This window comes from Erythrolamprus reginae, chromosome 4, assembly GCF_031021105.1.
Source record: "Erythrolamprus reginae isolate rEryReg1 chromosome 4, rEryReg1.hap1, whole genome shotgun sequence".
In the NCBI taxonomy this organism is placed as follows: domain Eukaryota; kingdom Metazoa; phylum Chordata; class Lepidosauria; order Squamata; family Dipsadidae; genus Erythrolamprus; species Erythrolamprus reginae.
In genome coordinates, this window is record NC_091953.1 from 25,325,608 (window position 1) to 25,339,963 (window position 14,356).

A 14,356-nucleotide genomic window follows, 5' to 3' on the forward strand; every position below is an offset into this window, starting at 1 on the left:
TGCCCTTATACTACTTCCTGTATTTTATCTTAGGATGGATATATGTTTATCCCAGGCATCTTTAAATTCAGCGACTGTGGATTTAACAACCACATCTGCTGGAAGTTTTTTTCAAGCATCTACCACTCTTTCAGTGAAATAATATTTTCTCACGTTGCTTCTGATCTCTCCCCCAACTAACCTCAGATTGTGCTCCCCTGTTCTTGTGTTCACTTTCCTATTAAAAACACTTCCCTCCTGAACCTTATTTAACCCTTTAACATATTTAAATGTTTCGATCATGTCCCCCCTTTCCCTTCTGTACTCCAGACTATGCTATGTATAGTCTGACTACGCTTAAGTATTATGCTTAAGACCTTCCACCATTTTTATAGCCCGTCTTTGGACCTGTTCAATTTGATCAATATCTTTTTGTAGGTGAGGTCTCCAGAACTGGACACAGATGTACCACTTCAAGAGTTTTACAGCCCTCTCTAAGCGGTATATAAGTGCTATTGCTATTCCCCCATGAAGTCTTTTTCTGCTGTCAATCTTCTATGTTTCTATCTTTCTATAAGGGAAAGATCAGAAACAACGGGAGAAAATATTATTTTACTGAAAGAGTAGTAGATGCTTGGAACAAACTTCCAGCAGACGTGGTTGATAAATCCAGTCACTGAATTTAAAGATGCCTGGGATATCCATCCTGATAAAATACAGGAAATGGTATAAGGGCAGACTAGAGGGACCATGAGGTCTTTTTCTGCCGTCAATCTTCTACCGGTATGTTTCTATGTTTTTCTGCAAAGCCAGTTTTACACGTATTAGTTGATAGCTTGGCGTGATGTGCAAAGCTGGGGGAAATGGGTTGAATAAATTACGGGGAAATGAGATGCCACTTAAGCGTAAAGGCTGTGATGTAAATACAACCGCGGTTACAGCGCGTTCTTGCGTCTGTTTATTCTTGAAAGGATTCCTGTGAGCTCTTTGATAATGTTCCGAGCTGAAGCCAGGAGTGAATAGATCAGAAGGCCACTGAAATTTAATGAAGGGTGCCTGAATGTTGAATTCTTGAGTTCCTACCAGAGAAGACTCGTAGGAGTTGAAATACGATTTCCATCATTCCCAGAAAAACTGGTTGTAGAAACATAGAAGATTGACGGCAGAAAAAGACCTCATGGTCCATCTAGTCTGCCCTTATGCTATTTCCTGTATTTTATCTTAGAATGGATATATGTTTCTCCCAGGCATGTTTAAATTCAGAGACTGTGGATTTACCAACCACGTCTGCTTTAAGTTTGTTCCAAGCATCTACTACTCTTTCAGTAAAATAATATTTTCTCACGTTGCTTCTGATCTTTTCCCCAATTAACCTCGAAACTGTGAGTTTTGCTATAAACTTATATAGAAGGCTGGCTAATAAGCTAATACGACAAAAACTTACTTCCTCTAAATTCATTGGCCACATCATATAAAGAAAGTTACACCATATAATACTGTATTTTTCTTTGTCTGGTTTTCCCTGCAATAAATCTTTTTTGTTTACTCAGAAGTAAGTAATCCTTCAGATATAGAGTAATCAACGCCTGGAATACATGACTGACTCTGTGGTTTCTACTCCTAACCACAAAACCTTTAACCAAACATTATCTACAATTGATCTCTCCCCCTTTCTAAGAGGTCTTTAAGGGGCGTGCATAACCGCATCATTGTGCCTATTATCCCTGTCCTATTGTTCTATTGTCTTCTATCATTACTTTTCATCATAGAAACAAAGAAACATAGAAGATTGATGGCAGAAAAAGACCTCATGGTCCATCTGCCTTTATACAATTTCCTGTAGTTTACCTTAGGATGCATATATGTTTATCCCAGGCCTGTTTAAATTCAGTTACTGTGGATTTACCAACAAGGTCTTCTGAAAGTTTGTTCCAAGCATCTACGACTCTTTCAGTAAAATAATATTTTCTCACGTTGTTTCTGATCTTTCCCCCAACTAACCTCAGATTGTGCCCCCTTGTTCTTGTGTTCACTTTCCTATTAAAACACTTCCCTCCTTTATGCTTAAGACCTTCCACCATTCAATTTTATCAATATCTTTTTGTAGGCGAGATTTCCATCATTACTTTTCTAATGTGTTATTTATACAAATCACCATACTATAAATTTTTGACAAATATAAATAAAGAAAAATAAAATAAACAATGCCTGAGCCATTTAAAATAGTATGAATTGAAACAGGGAAATGTTCTAGAAATGTAATAAATAGAAAAATGTAATCAAGCAATGATTGACTCTCTAGAGATTGTCAAACAGAAACATTGGACGACAATAAAATAGAATAAAATAAAATAAGGTTGCAGCTGTTTTCAAGGCCCTCTGCCATGCTTCCGAATGTTAAAGCGGCACCCTGTGAAGTAATCTTAGTCTCTAGGCGAAAATGGAAGTTTGAGGATTCATTTTGAGGTTCGGGGCTCCGAAAACCTCCCAGAAAACCTTGGGAATCCTCCCAGAGAACTTGCGTAAACTTTGAGCGCGAATGAAAAGAGAAGCGGTTGCATTTATGACTGGAGAGTAATTGTTTCGATTATACAGCAGCACAATTTTAATGCAGGAAACATAATGGCCCTTTTTTTCTCCCCTGCTCCGCAGGCCACAGGAATTAAGGATAACCCCCATCCTGGTTAAAAATGCAGTTTTTTGCCTTAGTAAACTTCTATTTTCCCCCTCCTCAACATTGTGGTAAGCTCAGTCTGTTGTATCTTCCTCTGCACAGGGGCTGGGCTCGGTTGTCCCCCAATTTTGCGTGTAAGGAGAGTTTCTATTTCCTGGTTGAAACTCGGAAGGCACTTTATAGAGACAGCAGTCTGCGTTTTTTTGAAGAGAGCTGGTGCTTTTTGTAAGGAGCCTAGCAGAGAACATCCTCATTGTCATTGTTACCCCCCCCCCCCATGAGATTGGCTCTCAAATAAAGTTTTATCAAAATGGCAGTGCCCTTTTGTTTCTCCCATGTAGAGGAAAGAAATCCTACAATTTTAAAGCAAGTAGAATGCTTGTGATCCCGCTGTATAGAGCGCTGGTGAGACCACATTTGGAATACTGTGTTCAGTTCTGGAGACCTCACCTACAAAACGATATGGATCAAATTGAACGGGTCCAAAGACGGGCTACAAAAATGGTGGACGGTCTGAAGCATAAAACTTATCAGGAAAGACTCAATGAACTCAATCTGTATAGTCTGGAGGACAGAAGGGCAAAAGGGGGACATGATCGAAACATTTAAATATGTTAAAGCGTTAAATAAGGTTCGGGAGGGAATTGTTTTTAATAACAAGAAGAAGGGGGCACAATCTGAGTTTAGTTGGGGGGAAAGATCAGAAGCAACGTGAGAAAATATTATTTTACTGAAAGAGTAGTAGATGCTTGGGACAAACTTCCAGCAGACCTGGTTGGTAAATCCACAGTAATTGACTTTAAACATGCCTGGGATAAACATATATCCATCCTAAGATAAACTACAGGAAATAGTATAAAAGCAGACTAGATGGACCGCGAGGTCAATCTTCTATGTTTCTGTTTGTAAATACCAGCCGGAATAAACACGGTGGGGCTTATTTTTGAGTGCCCACGCTTAAGATAAGTGGAACCCTAAACTCCAGTAAGTAGCCCACCGTTTCCAGACTAAAGGCTTTTGGAAGAAGAAAAAAAGACTGGACCACATGAAACCTTACTTTCATGGATATATTTTAGTTTTGCAAAGCACCACGGCAGCCCAATTAATAAATAAGAAAATCAAACGTGTCATTTCACAGACTGGCATGTTTATTATGGCCTAGGTTTTCCCCACAATCCCCCTTCGGTGGTATGTGATGTGTAGTTCACATATTTATTTGTTAATCCTTTAAAAAATCTCTTGTGAATGTCCGAAAATGTTCATTTTTCTGCAACATGGGTTAACAACGTTTTTTGGGGGGGAAGAAAGTAGGCTGGCAAGATTTTAACTGAATATATCATATGTAATATTAAAAAATTCGATATATATATATATATATATATATATATATATATATATATATATATATATATATATATAGAGAGAGAGAGAGAGAGAGAGAGAGAGAGAGAGAGAGAGAGAGAGAGAGAGAGAGAGAGAGAGAGAGAGAGAGCATAGATTCTTAATGAACTATTGAGTATGCATTATAAGCCTGGAGGTAAGTCTCAATATTAAATTTGCCTTTGGCCTATGTCGGTTTTCCTACTACACTTATTTGGGATACCTCTGTAAAGGGCCCTTTGATTGAAGTTTGTGGAGACCCACTCCAGTCCTCTTTATTTACAATTAATTGGAATACTGTATGGCTTTCAAATATACTGCTCAAAAAAAATAAAGGGAACGCTCAAATAACACATCCTAGATCTGAATGAATGAAATATTCTCACTGAATACTTTGTTCTGTACAAAGTTGAATGTGCACAACAGCATGTGAAATTGATTGTCAATCAATGTTGCTTCCTAAGTGGACAGTTTGATTTCACAGACGTTTGATGGACTTGGAGTTATATTGTGTTGTTTAAGTGTTCCCTTTATTTTTATTTTTTTTAGCAGTGTAGTTCTATAAGATATTTGCCCTGTATCTGGTTTTTTGCTCGCAGCTTTTAATTAATTTTTTTTCCTTAAAGAAAATGATAATAAGAATATACCATACGTTATTCGCTTGCGTTTTATAGTATTTTTTAATCTCTTCGAAAGAACTAAATGTGAATTACAAAGACTCGGAACTATTAACATTTTTCAGGGTGGGGAAACTCAATTTTAAGCTATGTCTTCCAGAGTGGCGGGTGGTGATATCCAGGACGCTATATTTTGATTTAAAAACGACGGAAGCGTTTGCACACAAACAGGCACACCGGTGAATCGATTGTATTTCGATCCCAAGACTCCGAATGGGGTTTAGCTTTCAATGACTCCGAGGAGTTTGCGTTCATTGATTCTGTGCTGCTATAAAAACACCGCTTCTAATTAAATCTCAGCGGAGGGTTGGCAAAAAAGAAAAATGACAAGGGTTTTTTTTTCCCCTGTGGCTTTTGTTGTCCGAAGATGGGTATCAAATTTGCTACCTGTCCAGGAAAAAAGGACCATGCCCAGGGGATTCAAATTTGCAGCGGAAAATGAGAGAGAAAGAGGAACGTTAGCCGGCAAGGCAGTTTAGTTGCCTTTTGAATTGCAACCTTCTAAAAGACGACCTGATAGAGGGCGGAATTGATTTTGCCCCAGCCAGGAGAAGACATACCCTCTGCTTAGGCGAACTCGATTCCTCACATCCGTAGAAGGTCACCTTGAATTGCTTCGCCAAGCTAAGATCTTCTCTCTCAGAGCAGCCGTTAGGACCCATACGCGAAGTTTGCTGCGGAGAGACACACACAGAGAGATTCTGTATTGATTTTACCCGAAACTAATGAAAGGTGATGCCTGCATTTTGTGGAGACCGACACGGAAATCGGACAGGCTGGTTTAAGATTTCCTTAGCGTGTTTGCCAAGGAATACGCCTCTTAAATAATACCAAGGAGCTAAGGAGCTGGCTGACATTGTAAATGATAGAAGTACACTGAGAGCATATGCACCAAAGACAAATTCTTTGTGTGTCCAATCCCACTTGGCCAATAAAGAATTCTATTCTATTCTATTCTATTTTCCATTCTCCATTCTCCATTGTATTCTATTCTCTATTCTCTATTGTGTTCTATTCTCTATTCTCTATTCTATTCTATTCTATTTTCTCTTCTGTTCTATTATGTTGATAGGAGAGTCTGCACTGTAAATCTGGTGCAATTCCCTTTGTTTTGTGGGCAGAGACCCCATTTATTACCCTGTAGGGGCAAATTCAACATAGCGAAAGTGACAAAGCTGTGGGCGCCAATTTCCCGTTGAATCCTACTGCAACAGAGTCGTAGAACGATAGCAGGGAGATCTCCGCTGAGAAGAAACTCTGTGCGCTGATTCCAAATTTATTTGCCTGAAAATGACATCGCCCTATCCCCCGCTTAACTTCTAAATATAATAAATAAATAAATAAATAAATGCAGTTTTAGTATCTGGACCTGTGTTTTGTCTGCATTCAATGAGAAATAATAAAAATTAAGTCGTTGGAAAGAGAAACAGGATCCAGGAAATGACATGGGCAAATACACATGCTGACTTTGTAAACCGCTTAGAGAAGGCTGCAAAAGCATTATGAAGCGGTATATAAGTCTAAATGCTATTGCTATTGTTATACTCTAGTAAAAATCCCGAAAAGCTTTAACTGGCCCTTCTAATGAACAGAGATGCCAATTTTCTTTGGATGCTAATAAAGATGGTTATGCATCGGTTATGAATTTAACCAGAATTGGATTAGGATAAGCATTGATACGATCAGAAGATTTGTCAAGCCTTTGACATCTTATCCCCCATCACATTTGCTTTTTGGGGGAAACGCATTGTTTCTGAGCGCCTAAGCACCAAAGACAAATTCCTTGTGTGCCCAATCACACATGGCCAATAATAATAATTTAATAATAATGTATTAGATTTGTATGCCAATAAAATATTCCTATTCCTATTCTATTCATCCAGGAATGGACCCATATATTCCCAGTGGAAATCCCTGGATTTATTTTAAGAAGCTGGAATTTTGGATTTTTCATAAACGTTCTGGAAGCGTCCTCTTATATCTGTTACATCCTGTTATACCGGGATATATTCTGTTAGGCCCTATTATATCCTCCAGGAATTCTCGGTCCTAACGATCCATCTGCATTTGCAGTTATTTCAAAGTTCAGCGATAAGCAGAGGGATCAAACCTTGCGAGTTGCCTTTTAAAAACAAAATAACGCGTCGTGAGATCCACCAGGGAACCCCATCGTTTCCTGACGGATAACCCAAAAGCAAAGCCGATCGCGCGCTTTGGCTAACGAAGGTCCTTGTTTAGCTACCCAATCTGAGAAGCTCTCAGCAAGAGATCGCAATTGATTAATTGATTGATTTGATTTGTATGCCGCCCATCTCCCTAGGGACTCTAGGCGGCTCACAATAAAAATTAAAACTGGAATCAGCCCCCCCCCCGAGATTCGTACTGCCCCTACCCTCCTCGCCTTCCCTAAGAGTCTCAAGCTTGAGGCCAATAGATTCCAGCCCCATGGCCAACGAATCTAAAGTATGCCTGCTGTTTGAATGGGAATGAGTGGTTTTTAAAGTTTCTAGGGTTTTAAAGTAATTACATAATTACTCTCTATATTTCTCTCTATATTTCTGACAGTCTCAAAATGAGTGAACAGTGCAGTCAGGCTGTAGGGAAAACGAGTAGAATGCTTGGCTGCATAGCTAGAGGTACAGCAAGCAGGAAGAGGGAGATTGTGCTCCCGCTGTATAGAGCGCTGGTGAGACCCCATTTGGAATACCGTGTTCAGTTCTGGAGGCCTCACCTACAAAAAGATATGGACAAAATTGAACGGGTCCAAAGACGGCTACAAAAATGATGGAAAGTCTTAAGCACAAAATTTGTCAGGAAAGACTTTATGAACTCAATCTGTATAGTCTGGAGGACAGAAGGGAAAGGGGCGACATGATCGAAACTTTTAAATATGTTAAAGGGTTAAATAAGGCTCAGGAGGAAAGTTTTTAATAGGAAAGTGAAGACAAGAACAAGGAGGCAGAATCTGAGGTTAGTTGGGGGAAAGATTAGAAGCAACGTGAGAAAATATTATTTCACTGAAAGAGTAGTAGATCCTTGGAACAAACTTCCAGCAGACATGGTAGATAAATCCACAATAACTGAATTTAAACATGCCTGGGATAAACATATATCCATCCTTAGATAACATACAGGAAATAGTATAAGGGCAGACTAGATGGACCATGAGGTCTTTTTCTGCTGTCAATCTTCTATGTTTCTATGTAATGTATGTCTGTTATTTGAATGGAGTGTGTGATTTTTAATGTTTCTAGGGTTTTAGAGTAATGATTTAAATTAATTGGATTTTGGAGATTTATACTGTATATTGTTTCTTTTATAGTCCTCGGAGTCCTCAGAGAGGGGCGGCATATAAATCCAATCAATCAGTCAATAAATCAATCAATCATATAAATAGTATTAAAACCTCTAGAAAAGGCATCGGCTCCTTTTCTGTCTCCGGAGACCCTGGTGGCCCCGGAAAAGGCGGCTGTGGGGGACGTGGACTCCCAAAGCTTCAGTGCGATCCCAACCCCTCCTTGGACTGACCTCCAAAAAAAGAGAAACCGCTCAACTTCTTTGGGAACGAAGGCCCGGAAAGAAGGCCGGGCCGCCAAAACCTCTGGGAAATCGCCTTGGCGCAACAGGCGCGCCAAACTTTTTCTCCCCCTCTTTCCTAAGCAGCAAAGCAGCCTCCTTTCTTACACCGTCCCCCTTTCCAGTTTTCCGGGGAAGAAACCAGACCTCTTCCGAAGAACAACTGCCGACCCAGGAGAACCTGGGCCTGACCCGGAACGAGCGTGGTGTCCGAGGACAAGCGCAATAACGCGCGTTGGGTCCGAGAACAAGCGCAAAACTCGGCGTTTCGCCTTGGGTTTTTTAGGCCGCCAAGGGCTCACACCTCCAGGGGAACAGGGGAAGTCGTTGCCTTGCCTATCCGGGGAGAGTGAGCCAAAAAGCCAGGAAGGGCAGTTGTGTTTGGGGGGTGGGGGAATGGGGAGAGTGGCTAAGTCTTCCGGCAACACAATGTTATCGCGCCCAGGCGCTCAGCGGGTCACGCCTTTGGGCAAATATTGCATTAAGGGCTTTGTAAGAACAGATAGGAGAAATGGGGGGTGGGGGGTGGGAAGAGGGGAATTGGGTACATTTTCTTAGTTGGGACCAACCGTTCGGGCAGACTTACTCTCTCTCTCTCTCTCTCGCCTGTGGCCAGCTCTGTTAGGAACCCAAATGGAATTAGAATAGGATAGGGTAAAATTCCTTCCTTCCTTCGTTCCTTCCTTCCTCAGTTACTTACTTACTTACATAGAATAGAGTGGAGTGGAATGAATGGAATGGAATGGAATAGAATAGAATAGAATAGAATTCTTTATTGGCCAAGGGTGATTGGACACACAAGGAATTTCTCTTTGGTGCATATGCTCTCCGTGTACATAAAAGAAAAGATACATTTGTCAAGAATCATGAGGGAAAACACTTAATGATTGTCATGGGGGGGTCAAATAAGCAATCAGGAAACAATCAATATTAATAAAAATCTTAAGGATTACAAGTAACAAGTTCCAGTCATACAGTCATAAGTGGGAGGAAATGGGTGATAGGAATGATGAGAAAAAACTAGTAGAAATAGAAGTGCAGATTTAGTAAATAGTTTGACAGTGTTGAGGGGATTATTTGTTTAGCAGAGTGATGACATTCAGTGAAAAAACTGCTCTTGTGTCCAGTTGTCTTGATGTACTTACTCACTCACTCACTCACTCACTCACTCACTCACTCACTCACTCACTCACTCACTCATTTACTTGTTTTTATTTGTCAAACATGTATAGGATATTAGTAGTTTGTATGAACATAACATAAGTAAAAAGTAACGATAAGAGAATAATAGGGCAGTAGGACAGGGACGGTAAGCACAGTGGGGCGCTTATGCATGCCACTTACAGACCTCTTAGAAAGGGGGAGAGGTCAACTGTAGATAGTCTAAGGTTAAAGTTTTTGAAGTTTGGGAAATAAACCACCAAGTCAGATAAATGCATTCCAGCCATTGATCGCTCTGTTGCTGAAGTCGTATTTTCTGCAGTCGAGTTTGGAGCGGTTTACCTTGAGTTTGAACCTATTACGCATTGGTGCATTGCTGCGGTTGAAGGCGAAGTAAGTCATTAACAGGAAGGCCATTTTGGTATATGGTTTTATGAACTTTTCGGCCAAGTGTGGTTGGACACACAAGGAATTTGTCTCCAGTGCGCAAGATCTCAGAAACAAACGGGCTGCTCACACACCCCAAGCAAAAATACCGGAAAATAACAAATGACTACATTGGAGCGGGGGTGGGTGGGTTTACGTAGTTTTAAGTCTTATCACAATATGCGTTTTATACGAACACTGGCGTTATTTTTAAATGCGTATGCTGAAATGCATTCACGAACAGCAGCAACTAACATAAAAATAAGTAAATCTTTGTGGACCAACAAGGATTTTGTGAGATGCCTTCAATTTTCTCCGTAGAATTGGATCTGCTGTAAGAGATAAAATCGTAAAGGACACTTAACTAGAAACAAAAAACCCGGTCAACAGAATATAATATATCATTTCGAGTAATAATTTCTTTTTTAAAAAGTGGCAGTTTGCAACTAGGTGGATATCTCTACACAAAAGTAAATCCCGTTGTAAAATAAAAATAATTAAAAATCCCACTGAATCTCTGGTTTCCCGCTGATTTCAATGGATCTTTATTTATAAATCGGCTAGAAGCTGGAAAGCGCGATCCGGAGTGCAGCAGCAAGAAGGGAAAATGTAGGAAAAAATTAAAATAAAGAGAGTAAGTTGACTTACAATGGGAGAGGTGCGTGCATTTTCAAGCGCCTGAAGCCGGTGCCATTGAAACTTAACTAGCGCCAACTTTTTCTGTTGGAAGAAAAGTTTTCAGATCCTTCAATATTGTGGGACTTTGCCACTCCGATTGGGTCTCCTCTCGAAGTTTTCCGACTCAGTTGTTATTGTTATTGTTATTGTTATTGTTATTGTTATTGTTATTGTTATTGTTATTGTTATTGTTATTGTTATTGTTATTGTTATTGTTATTGTTATTGTTATTGTTATTGTTATTGTTATTGTTATTGTTATTGTTATTGTTTAGATTTGTATGCCGCCCCTCTCTGTAGACTCGTTCCGAGTTGAACGTTCATGAGGCGGTGTGACAAATATACCCCCGTATCTCTATGGGATGTATTTGTTTTATAGTTACTGTCAGGGTGGAGGAGAGAATATATTTGACTTTAGTGGGTCTCCTTTTCCCACTTTTAATGTTTTGGGGCAAACTTTTGTGATAGAAAATTTTCCGGTTGGAACATTTTCTGGCCATGTTTCCCTATAAGGTCTTCAAACCTTATAGGGAAACAGAGGTCTTCAAACTCGGCAGATTTAAGACTTGTGGACTCCAACTACCAGGAATAAGGGTCGCCCTGTAGCTGTAAAAGAGGGGTGCTCAAACTTGGCAACTTTAAGACTTGTGGACTTCAACTACCAGAAATAATGGTCGCCCTGTAGCTCTAAATTAGAGGTCTTCAAACTTGGCAACTTTAAGACTTATGGGCTTGAAGTCCACGAGTGTTAAGATGGCCAGGTTTGAAGACATTTGCTGTAAGACACTTTAATTTGTCTTAAGGATATTGCAGGGCACACACAATTTGTGTGTGTGTTTTTGTGTATATATACATATATTTATTAGTGTGTATAGTGTGTGTATACGTATGTATGTGTATATACATACATACACACATACATACACACTGCTCAAAAAGATAAAGGGAACGCAATATATACTCCAAGTAAATCAAACTTCTGTGAAACCAAATTGTCCACTTAGGAAGCAGCACTGATTGACAATCAATTTCACATGCTGTTGTGCACAAACAACTTTGTACAGAACAAAGTATTCAATAAGAATATTTCATTCATTCAGATCTAAGATGTGTTCTTTGAGTGTTCCCGTTATTATTTTATATAAAAATACATATTATTTATTATTATTATACATACATACATACATACATACATACATACATACATACATACTTACATACATACATCATGCTTTTTTGCTGAATTTGAAAATTAATATATTCAAATTTGTAAAGAACTGATGAAGAAATAGAGGGAGACCAGCATAGATCTATTTTGAGCTTTTTAGCTCTCGTCAGCTAGCCATACCCTTATAGGATTCAAACCTGGGTTTAAAGGCTCTAATCATCAGTAAAATAATATTTCCTCACCTTGCTTCTGATCTTTCCCCCAACTAACTTCAGATTGTGTCCCCTTGTTCTTGTCTTCACTTTCCTATTAAAAACACTTCCCTCCTGAACCTTATTTAACCCTTTGACATATTTAAATGTTTCGATCATGTCCCCCCTTTTTCTTCTGTCCTCCAGACTATACAGATTGAGTTCATTAAGTCTTTCCTGATACGTTTTATGCTTAAGACCTTCCACCATTCTTGTAGCCCGTCTTTGGACCCTTCAATTTTGTCAATATCTTTTTGTAGGTGAGGTCTCCAGAACACACACACACACACACCCCTAAAAAAAATAAAATACAGGGAACACTCAAATAAAACATCCTAGATCTGAATGAATGAAATATTCTCACTGAATACTTTGTTCTGTACAAAGTTGAATGTGCACAACAGCATGCTGTGAGCCGCCCCGAGTCTGCGGAGAGGGGCGGCATACAAATCTAAATAATAAAATAAATAAATAAATAAATGTGAAATTGACTGTCAATCAGGGTTGCTTCCTAAGTGGACAGTTTGATTTCACAGAAGTTTCATTGACTTGGAGTTCTATCCTGTTGTTGAAGTGTTCCTTTTATTTTTTTTTTGAGCAGTTTGTATATGTATATACACATACATAGTCAGAAATAATTTCCCTCCTTCCTCAAGAATAATCAATTTTGCATCGGTGTGGATGAACGTTTGTACTAGAGTTTATTTCTTAAAACAACTTACTGAAGACAATGAAAACTTAAAACATGGCTGGGGACAAACCTCATTGAAAGGAATGAGAGCTTCCCATTCACTTCAATGGAACCTGAGGTTGATTATTTATTCATCCATCCATCCATCGATCAATCGATCCATTGATCCATTGATCCATCCATCCATCCATTTATCCATCCATCCATCCATCCATTTATCTATTAATTACTAACTTACTTTGTTTATTTGTTTATTCATTCATTCATTTATTTATTTATTTGACTTCTATGCCGCCCAATCCCCGAAGGACTCAGGACGGCTTACAACAACAGTATGAATGCAATAAATAGATACAAAACAGTAAAAGGAGTCGAACATTATCTAAGGCTTACTGGTTGGTGCCCACTGCAGGGAATCTGTCAATCGTGCTTTAATCACCTCGTTTTAGCCAAGCTGTTTTTAAGAAATCCACGTAAATAAGACTACCCACAATCTAGTCTGGTCTGCTGTGGCCATGTTACGCAAGCCAATTCATTGGAGGAGGCAGTGGTGCTAGGAAAGGCTGGTGGAATAAGAGGAAGGAGCAAGCAAAGAACGTGCTGGTTTGATAACATCAAATAACCTGATGCAAAGTTGAATACCCAATAATGGGAAGAAGCTGCGCTTGAGAAGGTGGCATGGAGCGCACTTGCCTATAAAGCAGGGGTCTCCAACCTTGGCAACTTTAAGACTTGTAGACTTCAGCTTCCAGAGTTCCTCAGCCAGATTTACTGGCTGAGGAACTCTGGGAGTTGAAGTCCACAAGTCTTAAAGTTGCCAAGGTTGGAGACCCCCCGCTATAAAGTCGTGAAGAAGAATAGAAGAATAGAACTTTATTGGCCAAGTGTGATTGGACACAAGGAATTTGTCTTGATGCATATACTGTCAGTGTACATAAAAGAAAAAGATACATTTGACAAGAATCAGGAAGAGTCGGACACGAGTAAATGGTTAAAAACAACATTTTAAAATCTAATTTCTTCCACAGGAAAAGTGTGATCATTCATTCTCCTTATTGAGACTTGGTTGGACAGAAATCTCCAGCCAGTCTGTTTAAGGGCCATGATTTAATAATGACGCCATGTTTTGCTCAGATTCCAGCCTAGTCATAAAATAAACTGATTTTTAATCTCCTCCCCTCTTTATTTCTCCAAGGACTCAATGGGGGGGGGATTCTAAAATCATGATTGTATTTGATGATGCTTTTAGACCAAGATTATTTTTGCTATGAGGTTTGTCTTCTAAAAATGCTAACCAGGAGATACCGGTTAACTACTCAAATATCTCCGGAGTAGTTATATTATTATTATTATTATTATTATTATTATTATTATTATTATTATTATTATTATTTAGATTTGTATGCTGCCCTTCTCTTTTTTCTGGTATAAGATTTTTAATTTTTCTCCACCATAAAATAAAACAATATATATTATAAACACAACAACAATACTTAAAATCAATCACATACAAACTATTCTTTTCTCATTACACGCTCAATGGAGGGTCTTATCTCTCCCCGTGTAAAAGTTTCTGTTAATTTTATACATTATTAGCAATTCTTAAAATTCTAAATTAATTTTTTCCCTCACCGTCTTACTACAAAAGCTTAAAACAATGTAAAGAATAATCAAATTTCTTTTATATAAATTTTAA

The 14,356-nt window shown here is 38.9% G+C and overlaps 1 protein-coding gene across 1 annotated transcript in view; it reads left to right on the forward strand.

Moving 5' to 3' along the window:
- Nucleotides 1-14,356, forward strand: part of PDX1 (pancreatic and duodenal homeobox 1) — a 31,415-nt gene that overhangs the window by 617 nt on the left and 16,442 nt on the right. The window lies entirely within an intron of this gene.